Genomic DNA, 14,934 nt, shown 5'->3' on the forward strand with positions numbered 1-14,934 from the left:
TTTTCAAAACGTAAATAACTAATTCTCCATGAATGAGGAGGAAAGGGCCATATGATGAGAAGATGGGATAAGGATGGAAATTTTATTTGGTACCATTTGTGACAGGATGACAGTGGGTTGAAGATGAACAAAACTATTTCTTCCAGCCTTCAGTTTCTCAGTATAGCATTAATCTTTGAAGAGAATCTTGGTTTACTCTCAAGCAACTTTGCAACTTTTCAGAATCATATTTTCTGAAATGTTTGCATGTCCTCATCTGTATGTGCTTGTGGTTTTTAGATTTTAAGAAAAATGGCCAGGATTTATAAACCAGAAAGTTTGGGGGAAACAATCTATAAAGAACCATAGCCCCCTCCCCCATCCCGAATACACACGCACACACCTTCACACACTAACAAACACACAGAGATTTTTAAAAATTAACCAGTTAACTAGCAATGACATTGTATGTCAACTTAGAATACTTTTTACTTACAGTAGATTTACTGATTCATTAAATATCAGTAACAGATGACCATGTATCAAAATTGTCCAATGTGAAGCTTTAAATCTGTAGTGTATTTCACCAGGTCATTAGTGGTTTTTGAGAGCTAATGCTGTACAATTTATTTCTCTATAAATATTGATCACATGTTAGGTGTACAACTATTGGTTTTTCAGGCATGTTGTTGTTTTTGTCCTATTTTCTCCACTTTCAGATGATTTATTCAGTTTTCTGACTGTGAATGTAATAACCATTTTTAGCTGGTAAAAAAGAAAATACCAAACCAACCCATATGAATTGCTACTTTTCAGCGTTCCTATGTGTTTGTGCTTTAGCTAACAGCAAAATCAATAGGACTCCAGAAATGGAAACAAGTCAGCTCTGGGTGGCATTATTCACTTTCTATTAAACTTGACAGCTAATTTGCAAGTTCACACTTTTTTAAAGCTAGAGTTCTTGAAACATTGGCGGCTGAACCCTTCTAACCCCAGCTAAATATGCAGATAGAGAATAGAACCCAGAGAGTTCCCTAGCATTGGTATTGTTTCCAAGGTATTATTTTGGTCAAAGACAGAAATTAATTCTTGTTTAATGCTTTCTAGCAAAATGGAATGGTAAGAGGGCAGTGAGAAAAAAAAAAGTAGAATTGGAAGTGTTATAAAACAAGTCTAAACTTTCCATTAAGAGTCACATAAAGAGGGCGCCTGGGTGGCTCAGTCGTTAAGCGTCTGCCTTCGGCCCAGGTCATGATCCCGGGGTCCTGGGATCGAGTCCCACATCGGGCTCCCTGCTCAGCGGGAAGCCTGCTTCTCCCTCTCCCACTCCCCCTGCTTGTATTCCCTCTCTCTCTGTGTCTCTCTGTCAAATAAATAAAATCTTTAAAAAAAAAAAAGTCACATAAAGAATTCAAAGACCAAATATTTAATCAAAATTAATTTAACAAAATCATATTAAGTAAGGATCCTTCCTTAGACCTACTGTGGAATGTTTCAAATGCCTTTTCTATATAAAGATATATTTAATCTGATAGAGCAAGTGGCATTTTTATAACCCAGAACAATTATTTATTCTTAGAAAAGAAGAAATCCCGGACATGTAGCCAGATATGGGAAAACATATTTATGGTGTAACATTTTTTGGCATGAAATAGAGAGAAGAGAGTTTTTTATGAAACACTTGGCAAAGCAGAAAGCTTAAAAATATTTCTAAACTTGCCCAGTTGCAAAACCACACTGCATGTTTTGCCTTTTCTATTAGGGAAGAAAGAGAACCTCTGGGCTGGGACTGGCCTTATGAGTCCCATCACTTCACTTCCCCTGACAGGGACTAGTTAAACTAACTAAACTCCTGTTGGAATGCCCAGCCTGTCATCTCCTGTGCACAAAAATGAAACACATGACATTCTGAGAAAGAATTTAAAGCAGCCAATTTCTCAGAAAATATTTGAATGACCCTCGGAGGTTAACAGCACAATCATTTACACGAAAATTGCTTCACATGTGGATAATGTGTTCTTTTAGGGTCAGCAAAGTATATGTGTCTGCTCGAGGCTGCACATAAACAAGCCGCCTTGATTAAATCAGAAATGTAGGCAGACGTTGGAGAAGACAGGGAAATCACAGAAATGTTCTATTGCTATTCCTTCTTAATTCTCTAGCTTCTTTCTCTCAATGTTTTTGCCCCGCAGTGTGTTATATTTTGTAAAGCAGTTTCACTGGGATTGTTAAGCAACTAGCAAACTAGATCTTCTAAACTAGTAAGCCACGGTGTTCTTTTTGCCTCCTGGTTGGAGTAAACGAAGTGAGTGGGAGTGAAAATGTTTGCTTACTGAGAGGAAACTTCACTGTATTATTAAATTTTTCCCCCATTTCACCCCAGAGCTCAACAGGAGGTCTAGGTCTTTAGACTATAGACAGAACCTGATTTTGTGGAGATTTTGTATTATATATGGGAAAGTCCTTTAATTCCTTCCACCTGCCATCCCTTCTATGTAAAATGCAAATCATCCTAAAGGCACCCTACCTTCTACCATGCTGGGATGATACCATATACACCTAAGCTTCCCAGCCATGCTTCAGAAATAGGATCTCTAAACTGCCAGGGGTCTTAAAGACCATCTCCTTCTGGAAAAGACAATGTTTTAAGTTTTTGTTTTGTTTTGTTTTGTTTTAAGGATAGAATTCCCCTCCTCTTTCCATCCCCAACTTTTTTTTTTTTTAAGATTTTATTTATTTATTTGAGACAGAGAGAATGAGAGAGAGAGCACATGAGAGGGGGGAGGGTCAGAGGGAGAAGCAGGCTCCCCGCCGAGCAGGGAGCCCGATGCGGGACTCGATCCAGGGACTCCAGGATCATGACCTGAGCCGAAAGCAGTCGCTTAACCAACTGAGCCACCCAGGCGCCCTCCATCCCCAACTTTAAAAAAAAAAAAAAAATCTCATTTCTTTTGTACCTGCATTGTCAACACAGGTCTCTCTAAAAAGTACAGCCATTCTAGGGAAACATTCTAAAGGAGCAAATTCTTGACACTGCTTGAGGAAAGAGGAGACCCAGGCTCCTGATAATCCCTGTTGTCCTCCCGCACCTCCCTCTCTCCTCCGGTCCAGGAGCAGGCATGAGCAGGCAGTTGGGGCTGGACAGCTGCTGTTCTTTGTACCAAACCCCTTTAAGCCCCAAACCTGAAACTTGAAAGCAGTGGAAATTCTAAGTACAAATGCCAAGTCACAGCAATCATTGGAAAATCAACCTCTCCTTCTGTCTTGCCCTGAAAAACAGTGAAAGAAGCAGTACTTTTAAAGCACTTAAATAATCAATGAAAAGGGAGAAACTGTGGGCAATCTCAATGCCAATGAATGTTGCCAATTCTTACCTTGGTTACTATTCTTCAGTAAAGAAGGACAGAAGCTCAGATTAATAGATGTTGCTAAGAGCAACCCAGAACTTTGACATTCTTATTACGCCTTACTCAACATGCTGACTTAGAGTAGAATTGCTAGTGATGGAAACAAGGGGAGAAATTACGCCACTAAGCATGGTATAGTTAGGTCAAATAGATTAGGCTTCCTTGTTGGGGAATCTTTCAGTTTACCTCTATGTGGACTATCAGTTCTGATTCCAAGTCATTGCCGAGAGTGAGCTATCGTGTGAATGAGCCTTTTTCTTTATCACTCTGCTGTGGTTGTGGGGCAAGTAGGTGGCAAACACAGATGAATGAATCTGGAGTGTAGTCTTGAGGTAGCCTTGGGTTTCATGGGTTGTGTAAGAGTGACTCTGGGCTGAAGAAGACAACTCTGGAGAATGGACTAAGTGTCACCCAGAGTACATATTTACCTGGTAACTGTGACTAATCAAGCATGGCTCCATTTGTCAAAGGTATTTCGTCTGCAGCCTCACTTTCAGACTGTCAAAGTTCACAAACATTCAATGTCAGCAGCTTCAACCTCTCTTTAAAGTACATGCTCCCCTCCGACTTTTTCCTGAGTCCTAAGATCTGCTCAGTAATCTCCGGTGTACCAGTTCCTTCATGAGCAGACTCCTTTTATCTTAATACTCCCAGGGCACTCACAGACCAGGGAAGACTTGGGGGGGGGGGGGATTATTTTTTCCTCTACCCTGAGTCGAGACCCATGTATAAAAGAGAGGTTAACAAGAGAAAAACAGAATTTTTTCTGTTTTATTTATTTTATTACCATGCATACATCATGTATACATGGGAAATAGCCAGAGAAAAATGAGTAAATCTTTGAGGTGGCTTAGAATTCAGGCTTAAATTCTATCTTCATAGCGAAAGGGGAGAGTAAATGATTTTTAGGAAAGATGAATGGGCCCTTGGAAGAAGAGATGAAAGGTGTAATAGCGTGTGACAAATTTGTCTGTGTGTGGTGTCAACTTCTAGTATCCTCTCATGTGACAAGAGTTAGTCCTCCCTGGTTGATGACACTCCCAGGAGGGGATTTATGACAACTGAGTTCCTTTTGGAGGATCTGCCTTGAGGCAGACGAGGGGAGTTCAGAGAAAGCCTCTCCCTGCATTTGCTTTTCCAAGTGCCTACAGCCCCAGATAACCAATATACAGTATATTTGGGGTGGCATGTCCAAAACTCCTACAGTCATATTTTGGGGTGGCACATTCTGAGGCCTTTCACTTTTAAATGAGAATAGCCATTTGCTATTTCTTTTAATCCTATGAGTTGCCTTAGATACAAAGCATACTTTTGTTTTGTTTTCTAGTTTAGTACAAGCTCGTACTTGCTAACCCTAACACCTGCATGAAGGTTGGTGATTTTTTTAGGATGATATGACAAAATTTATTGAGATTGCTTTTTCACTGACTTTGTATTTAAGCATTCAAGAAACCATGATAAGGCAAAGTATTTGGGACTATTACAATGGATCGCTTTTGTTTTTTAAAAATCTTTAAAAAAAAAGGAATACATTTTTACATCAAGTGAGGAAACTTACATCTCTGTACATGAATTTATATGAGTTTATTTGTCCTACTGGGAGGTCAATTTTCTTTTTGGGGGGGTGGGGAGTGTTAGGACAGTCACAATGGATCACTTTTAATTCAGACTATCTCTGAGCACTGATTCTGGGGCCAGGCTGCCTGGATAAGAGACTGGGTCCCACCACTTATACCTCGGTAATTTGGCACCTGTCCGTAGCCCCACCTTGTGTGTTACTGGGAAAATTACCAGAGCTCATGGAAAAGAGCTTGACACACGGTCAAGCATGGTAAATGTTGGCTGCAATAAATACTATAATTGTGTTACTGGGAACTCAGCAACATTAGGATCATATTAAAAATTAAATTCTAAACATTTTCCAGGATATTTACTAATTGCAATTGTTAAATAAGCTGAACTTCACTGAGGCACACACACAGAATTTTAGTTATCTGTAGATAAACCATTTATTTTGGTGCATTATAGATGAAAGGGACAAAAGTATACATACCCACTCAAATACTTTAATGATACAGTCCAGGAATGGAGGTTTAACTAAAGTTTAATATAAAAGCAGATGCATTTTTAGTGAGATTTTTATCAGATATTATTTATAAGCAGGTAATTTAAAGAGAATGAAGACTTGGAGGGAATTTGGGGTGGGGCAGGAGGTGGAGAGAGTTGTGTGTGTGTGTGTGTGTGTGCAGTTCACCTTTTCTTCCTTCTTGTCAGAATAGTTCCATTTAGGAAACAACTCTCTTTCCCAATTTGCAGATATCTGCAAATAGTATTCTTCCCAGAAGGGAATAAATAGCTTACTATGATTCATTTGAAGCAAATCTCCTAGGATGTCAAAATGGATTATTTATTGCTATTAGAGGATTGATTTATCTGCAGAAACATGTATTCCTTCTTAGCATGAAATCAGGACTATCCCTTGAAATTGGTTGATTAGACAACTACCTCTTAAAGGCATATGAGGAACCCTGACAAGTTCCCACTAGCTCTCAAGTAGCTCCCCACATCCCTTGACCCTCAGTTCCTACCTGGTCTGAAACTCCTGCCCATAGCGTCTACTCTCTGTTTAGGAAATACAAATGAACAAATGACTCGCTTAAGATATCTTATAATTTAGGGGCACCTGGGTGGCTCAGTCGTTAAGCATCTGCCTTCGGCTCAGGTCACGATCCCGGGGTCCTGGAATCGAGCCCCGCATCGGGCTCCCTGCTCAGCGGGAAGCCTGCTTCTCGCTCTCCCACTCCCCCTGCTTGTGTTCCTGCTCTTGCTGTCTCTCTCTCTCTGTTGAAAAATAAATAAAATCTTAAAAAAAAAAAGATATCTTATAATTTATCTGAGAGACAAGAATGTATTCAACTCCTGTTAGCATATTTTAGAGCCTTAAATGGTCTCATAAGCTACTGCACCCCTTCAGGCTGCAGAGAGAAGTCCCTGAGAGGTGATGTTCAATAGTGAAGAATCTGGGCAACAGAAATTTAAATTGCAGAGAAAGAAAGGATTGAGTTGGGGTACAGATCAAGGAAAGATTCTTTGAAGAGGGGGACATAAAGGAGTCTCCTTATATAATGAATTTTTCTTTGGGTGGAAGGAAAATAGCAGAGCACTAAGTGGGGGACAGGGTGGGAACATTCTGGGAGAGCTGACTTTATCCCGCAGGAAATGGGTTTGCCTCCCCCTTACCCTATATGTCTCCCTGCTCTCCTGCCCTGCTCCATGCAGATCTGGAAAGGACTGGAGAAGCAAAGAAAAGATGGGGGTAGCAGGATAACATACATTAACACTATGGTCTTTGCAATACAGCACGCTTCCATTCTATTAACATGCTGCTCAGTGGGAATGAAGCTTTGCTAGGGAAAGTTTGTTTTAAATAAAGAAAAAGGGAAGTAGAAGTTAATCAGCAAAACAAATCAGGGCTGCCAAAGTCACACTGCCCTCTTCTCCCCTCCTCCAAGACCAATCCTGGGTAAAACAGTTCTGTTTTACCCTTTTCCATCTAATTTTGGTAACTAATTGTGATATGTAACAAACTAAAAATAATAGCAACTATTTGCACAATTTCCTTTTCACAGTTTTTTTTTTTTCCTGAGAAGTAGGTATCAAATCTTGTGAAGAACAAAGTATATATAATGATAAAGTTAAGTTTTCCTAAGTTTGATATCACTGCTATTTTGGTTGCTTTGCGATTGTGAGGCTGATCCCACCCACCTATTTATTGTAATGTTTCTCTTCTAGAGCCAGAATAGGACAGACTCATATACCATTCTGATCTGGGTGCATTTCTTCAGAAGGTACGCTGTGCTCATGGGGAATCGTGGCTGCCTAGGCTTGGGGCTGACGAGGCCAGGAGGAAGTCTATGCATGCATTTCAACAAAAAGATTTCTTAGTGAAGTAAATGAAATAAAATGATGGACACCAAAGAACATAAGTATACCCAGATCTCTCCTCACATTCATGCCTGTTGAGTTCGCAATAGAATTTCTGTCCTGAGATTCTACGTGAATACCCTTGCTTTAAACTGATTGACTTAGGAGAAGCCCGTGGGGAAATCAGAGGAAGTGAAGCAAGGAAGGTGAAAGGGTTATCAAGACAACACTCTTGCAGAGTGATTATTTTGGAATTCTTTACTCTGCCTTATTTCACAATGGAATGTTTGGGGGTCTTAGGAACACTGTGAGGAAACTAAGCCCCCCACCTTTGTCCTAAAACTCCTTCCTTGGGCTGCTTCTCAGTTACAGACATCCCAGAGAGTCCCTACTTGTTATAGGAGATGCCTCTTGCTTGTTAACACTTCACAGGGGCACAGGGAATGCACTTATCACCATGTACCCACCCCAGGCCACTCCACGCCTCCTGCGTGGAATTTTCCCTGGCTGTCCACCCCACTCTGCTCCTGTGGTAAATAGGACAGCAAGGCCCCACTGCTGGATGTTGCTGCTTGTTGCTCCAGGCTAGTTGGATGGCTTCCGCCAATGACTCCCCAAGCTCCTTGGCTCTTCTTCTGAAATCACCCTGGCCAGATATTACCTACTTTACCGTATGTTACTCATCTAACTCATCATGGAGGAATCTACCCAAATCTATCCCCCCAAAAAACAAATTTACTTTGTTCTCTTACCCTTTCAGGACAAATTGTTTCCATCTTTGGACTGCAAAAGTGGAGAAGCTGAGAGTATATATTTTAGTCACTGTATTTGTTCTCTAGGGCTGCCATAACAAAGTGCAACAAGTTGGGGGGGTTATAACAAAAGAAAAACATTGTCTCACCGTTGCAGAGGCTAGAAGTCTGAAATCAAGATGTCAGCAGGGCCATGCCCCGGCTAAAGACCCTAGGGAAGAACCCCCTCCTTGCCTTTTCCTAGCTTCTGGTGGGTGCCAGAAATCCTTGCATTCCTTGGCTTATGCCAGATCATTCCAACCCCTGCTGCCATTGTCAAGTGGTATTCTTTCTTCTTCGTATGTGTCTTTCTCTCTTTATAAGGACACCAGCCATTGGATGGAGGGTCCACCCGAATCCAGTATGACCTAATCTTAACTTGATGACATCTGCAAAAACTTTATTTTCTAGATAAGGTCATTTTTACAGGTATGGAGGATTAGGACTTCAGAATATCTTTCTGGGGCACAATTCATGCCACAATGACCACTACTGGACCATGGGTCATCCTCGAGCAGGAAGCAGCTCCAAAGAATGTATCATATCACATGCTCCAAGCACAACCATCCGTCCCCTGACACTGCACTCACCCCCTCCCACATCCATGAAACTGACCCACTCTGCAGGGGTCAAGAAGGTCCACGGTCTAATGTCTCACTGGCAGGACTAGCCCGAATGGTCCAGGCTATTTCTGAGTGAGGCCAGAGTACAGAGGACTAATCACGCCTCACTATCACTCAGGCACTTTGGTCTCCCTGAGAAATCCTGAACTGCTAAAGCAGAACTACTCCCTGGAAAATATCTACATGAACTTTAAACCCACAACTTACTTTTTCCTAGTTACAATGATCAGCCTTATAATAGATGACTCTTTTCTGACATCCTTTCTGTCACACTTTGAGGCCCTTCCTATCCACCCACAAATACTGAGATTGTCTTTCAAGAGGATGAGTTTCTCTAAAGCTTGATGTGTCCCTTGATTGTTGTGATCCTGGAGAGCTACAGAATGCCTTGGAGTTACATATTCCCACGTAAAAAAGTTGGTAAGATTCACCAGTATCCACCATGCTTTCCAAATTCCACTGCTGCATTACTTTTAAAAGGAAAGTTTTGACTTCCTCAATTCTAAATCAGGTTTTGAATGTGCATACTTTTCAAGAAAGGGGATCAGATATCAGGGCACAGATATCAGACAGTAGAATGTATTATTCTCAATCGATAATAATAATCTGAATGATAACTTTTAGTCCTCCATTTGCATGCCAGTTTGATTGAATATCTAGAAACAGAGACAAGAGGCAGAATGAGAGGGAGAGCCCACTTTCTAAAAGTCACTGTGTGGTCACTGCAGCAGGCTGTGTAAGAACAAGAGAATCTACTGAAAAAAATAAATACCAACAGGCTTAGTTAGGTATGATGGTGCAAAGCCATTTTATAAATATTTTGATAAGTCTATACAAGAGAAAGTGATTTGTGAGGTGGTTATTTTGCATGATGCTACATTCAAAGCCAATTGGAATTCCTCATTTGCATTAAGCATCTGAGCTGTTTGCCATTTGGAGAACTTTTCTATTCTAAGTTCAGCTCCTCCCATATTAGGTGGGCAGCCCTGGAGCTTCTGTATTCAAATCTGTCCTGATGAGACTGTGTCCTGAGGCAAGCTGTATGGATAAGAGATGAAGGGAGGATTTAAATTAATCACTGGGACTGTTTCGGGTTTTTTTTAAGCCATTAAAAGAGTATGGATACTTGACCATGAGAAGAAGATGTAAAATAGTGAGTGGCATGAGTCTTTTGTTCTGGATTAGGGGGAAAAAAAAAAACTAGTGGTTTCCATAGGAAAGATACTCAAAAGCAGATAACATCAATTTTTAAAAATCCTATCAATATACCATTTTATCATTCACAGTGGAATTTGGGTAGAACACTGACCAGCAGCTAGGTCAGGACAAAGCCCTTCCCAGGTTTCATGGTGGCTGACACTTGTTTACCTATTCCAGCAGGGAGGCCAAGGGCCTGGGCCCCAGCTCCCCCTTTGGACTGGATCTCCTCCAGTCATGAGTTCTGGGGCAGGGTCCCAAGCTGAGCTATCCCCATATTCTAGCTCTGAGACAGCCCAGTGCAAACTGCCTTGCAGCCTGGGCCTCCTCCCCAAGGCCTGTGGCAGTTCCCATGAGGAATCTCTGAGCGTCATTTCTCTTAGGAACCAAAAAGAAACTTGCTCAAGGACTTCTTATCAGAAATGCTGTGTCATCAGTGTTCTATTATAACTCATTGGATGCATATGTTGCCTTTATTTTTGAAGATGCCTAAGTGCTGAAACATGACTTAGTCGAGCCTCTCAGTGGTCCAGACAGGGTCCCTGTGAATGGGAGAAGGCAGGTTTCACAAAAGAGAAAAGGATGGTTTTACAAAAATTTAACCCACCTTCGAGATGATAAAATAAACATCTGGGGATATTTCTTTCCTGTTTTGCAAGAAAAAAATTCATAGTGACTTTTTAAAAAACAAAATTGGAATTACACTGTGTTGATTTGCATCTTGTACATTTTTTATGTCATTGTTTTGAGAATATTTTTCCATATCATTAAGTATTCTTTGAAGATGTAAATTCATTAGCTGCAAAGGGAATTACACGATAAATAAGTAAATTACTACACACCCCCAATGATAAGATACTAAACGTTTATACCTCTTAATGTTAAAGGAGCAGAAATTTTTCTGCATTGAGTGCTGTATTTTTCTCTTTCTTGAAAAAAAATTATGTAAATTATACTGTATATAAAATGTTATGGGGTTTTTTTCCTGCAAAATAGATGGTGATAATTCTAAAATTGGGCAGAACCATCTGAATGTGAGTCATTAGACTGAAAAGAGAAAGAGAAAAAACAATAAAGTGCCTTCCCAGAAAACTGAAGATCTGCATTATTCCTTGTGGTTCACAGGCTGGAAACTAGGGATGTGGGTAAAAAGTTAGATTGGATGATTTTCTAGAATTAACTGACCCTGAGTAGTCATGATTCAGAACCTTCAGAACTGCTGTCAAATGGCTGGGTGGGAGGAGTGTTATTCCCAAATCAGTTTAACATAAAGATGAGGCAGACAGAGAAGGCAGTTTCCATTCGTTCTGCTCTTTACTTATTCAGAAAAATGGAAATACAGAAAAAAAGCCTGTCTATAGACCCTTAGAGAGGAGTCCTCTAAAAAACTGAAGATTTGTTGGGGTGCATGGGTGGCTCAGTCGGTTAAGCTCTTAATTTCGGCCCAGGTCATGATCTCAAGGTTGTGAGATCGAGCTCCGTGTCGGGCTCCAGGCTCCCTGCTCAACAGAGAGTCTGCTGGAGATTCTCTCTCTTCCTCTCCCTCTGCCCCCTCTGTTCTCTCTTCCTTTCCCTTTGCCCCTCTCTGTTCTCTCTCTCTCTCTCTCTTTCTCCCTCTGAAATGAATGGATACATCTTAAAAAAAAAAAGGAATGAAGACTTGTTCAGCTGACGCAGAGAGGGATGGGTAGAAAGTCAATGAAAAATCTAGATTCCCTTTGTTTTTCAAGTATATAGACTTAAAACTTTCTAGCAGCTTTACCCTGAACAAGAGTTTTACTTGTTTAATACCAGTAGAACTTACACTTTACCACATAAGAAAATAAAGGAGAGTAAAATATAAAGAAGCAGTCTCTATGAATTGGAGATACAGCCTTCCTCTATGAAGATAAACAACTACCAGTCATAGAATTCTTATGTGTATTATTTAACTTTATGTGTATTATTTAATTCTCTTACAACCAGTGGTAACTACATATCATTCTATTCTACAGTTGAGGAAGGAAAGTTTGGAGGGGGCTGACTTCTTTCGTCCTTTCATTACTCCCTCATGTATTTGGCTCCTAAAGTGTGACCAGCATATTTTGGGTGCTGGAGATACTGGTAGGAACGGGTCATCATCTCTGTCCCCTCATGGAGCAAATGGGACTCACAGCTGGGATTTCCATTGTCTGCCTGTCTTCAAAGCACTGAAACCCAACACTACTAGTGTGATTTAATGACAAACCTGTGAGATCTCCCAGGAGACGGGGAAACAACATTGCATCTTTATTTTCTTCCTGATTTGAAAATCACCATAATTAACTTTAGAATTAGGAAATAAAATAATTAGTGCTATTGTGCATCATTTTGTGATGGCTAAGTGAATGCAGGAGGCGTCTGATCAACCAGATTTAGAAATAAGGCCCTGTGGTTTTGCTAGTTCACCAAATAATAGTCTTATCAATCTCAACAGAGAAGACAGGAATGTTTCTAAGGTGGCGGCAGTGAAAGAAATTTTCACCAGTATTTACCCAGAACACAAGATCCATCACGATAATCAAAGTTAGATAGAATGGCAAAGACAGAACCTTAGCAAAATATTTTCAAGTGATCCCCAACCACAAATACAGAGTTGGTTTTTGTTTGGGGCGTTGGGTTTTTGTTTGTTTGTTTGTTTGTTTTTTGCAATTCAAGGGTCCTTATCAACCGTACAGCCAGGTGAAAACATTTGCCTGACAAATGGTAGGTGACAGATGGTAGAACCAGAGCCTTGAAAGCATGGATTCATGACCACATTCTTCCCACCACACCACCAAGGAGCCTTCTTGGGGGGAAACAGTCACTGGCATTCTGTTAGCTCTCCAGTCTCCACAAGACGGAGAGGATCATAACCGAATCCTATTCTTGGGCTGGTTGGATAGACACACAGACTCAGAAAGCAAGCACTCTCTCTGTTTCTGGAATTAAAATTTTTTTTTTTTAACATTTTAATAATGTTGTCAAAAGTTATTCCTCAAAGGTTTATTAAAACTCAAATTATTTAGAAGAAATTGACCATGTTTACTTTAAGCATTTTTTTTTTTAATATCAGACCCCTAGTCAAGGATTATACCACCAGGATGGGTTTAACCTTAAAAGCCCATCATGTTCCCACAAGAGTTACTCATCAAAGAAAGGATGAAACCTGCCTAGAGCAGAGTCAGGGACAAACATTAACTAGTAATTCAAAACAGTGATTGAGGTGGTTTTATTTGGGTTTAATTATTTCTCCTGAACAAGCTCGTCTTCTTGCTTTGTCTTAAAATGTGTAGGAAACCTGGCTTTATCAAAATAAAATAAGTCTAATCACAGGACATCATTTGGAAATCAAATTTTTATTAATGCATAATGGTTTAAGAACCTTGATAAATAAGGCTTGTGTCTTAATAAACACATTTTAAAAGAAGCTTATTTTTTTTTAAGATTTTTTATTTATTATTGACAGAGAGAGGCACAGCCAGAGAGGGAACACGAGCAGGGGGAGTGGGAGAGGGAGAAGCAGGCTTCCCGCGGAGCAGGGAGCCCGATGCGGGGCTCGATCCCAGGACCCTGGGATCATGACCCGAGCTGAAGGCAGACGCTTAACGACGGAGCCACCCAGTCTCCCCTTAAAAGAAGCTTATCGAAGAGACCCCCTCAGGCATTTCTTTTTTTCATATAGGTATGATCTGATTTAAAAAAAAAAAGCTTAATTTGGTAATCTGGTAACTAAATTATTAAGTTTTTGCTAATTTCAAAAGAAAATCAAAAGTATTGAAATAAGTAAGATGGACTTATCAATAGTGTCCTACACTCGAGTATGATAAGAGCCAACTACTGAATTTACTAAAATCTTCCTAGCTTCTTGTATGTGCATACTATTACATTGAGAGTAAGTCACTAATACAATATGTTGACTCTAGTACCTATTTAAGTTAGCTGCAGTTGTGACCACGGAAGTAGTAGGATCATTAATGCAAACTGTGGACATTCTTTAACAATCTGTCCACTTCCCAGAGGAGAAGAGAAGCTGTTTTGATGAAGCTATTTCTATCACATCAGTGTTGATTGAAGGGAGTGACTCATTTAGTAACCATGGAGACAATGCCAAGGAGTATGAAGAGAGGAACGTATGTGCGTACTTCCAGATGCTGCTGCCTTTGTGAAAGCATCTGTTCGGGGATCTAAACCTGTTAGAAGCCTACTGAACGTCTCTAAAACCAAACTCATTTGGTTTTGCTTTCCCTTCACACATTCGTTGCTTCTCTGTGGTAGGCTCAAGCAAATATAAAACAAGGCAACCCAATACTTCGCTCACAGGACCCTGTGTTCTTTCCAGAAATGTGTCTCATATTTAAAGATGGGTGTCCAAATGTGCTAAAAACAGACCCTCCTCTCAAACCCATTTCTAATACTTCTATTTCTGAAATCCCTGGTCAATGTCCAGGCGTCCCATACTATATTTATCTGTATCTGTATATTTATGTCTTTCTATTTTTCTTGCATCTGTTTCCGTAATTTTCTAATATATCAACCATATATACTTGTAGGACAAACAGTACAAGAAAAGAACATAAGAAAATAAGCACCCAATCTCCTTATTCACTCAAGCTAAGTCTGGTGTGTTAGTGTGTGCATATCTCCTTAAATGTAGTTTCCAAAACTATCAATTCAGCTTCAGTAGTTCCTATCAAGTAACCTTTGTTAGATTAAGTATCTTTGAGGATAATTCTTTTAAAAGAAATGACGATGAGGGGTGCCCGGGTGGCTCTTAATTGTCTACCTTTGTCTCAGGTCATGATCTCAGGGTCCTGGGTTGGAGCCCCGCATCAGGCTCCCTGCTCAGCAGGGAGTCTGCTTCTCCCTCTGCCTGCCAATTTCCCTGCTTGTGCTCACTGGCTCACTCTCTCTCCCTCTCTGGCAAATAAGTAAATAAAATCTTTAAAAAATTATAAAAAGAATAAAAATTAAAAATGAGGAAAATTTTGGGTATTTTTCTATTTAAAGTTAAAT

At 40.2% G+C, this 14,934-nt stretch overlaps 1 protein-coding gene across 3 annotated transcripts in view; it reads left to right on the forward strand.

Annotated features, from left to right (window-relative positions):
* The window catches only part of SORBS2 (sorbin and SH3 domain containing 2), a 181,099-nt gene that overhangs the window by 33,194 nt on the left and 132,971 nt on the right, over positions 1-14,934 (forward strand). The gene's annotated exons all lie outside the window — the stretch shown is intronic.

The sequence above is a fragment of the Mirounga leonina genome, unplaced genomic scaffold, assembly GCF_011800145.1.
Source record: "Mirounga leonina isolate KUSES-001 unplaced genomic scaffold, KU_Mleo_1.0 Mir_128, whole genome shotgun sequence".
NCBI classification, from domain to species: Eukaryota; Metazoa; Chordata; class Mammalia; order Carnivora; family Phocidae; genus Mirounga; species Mirounga leonina.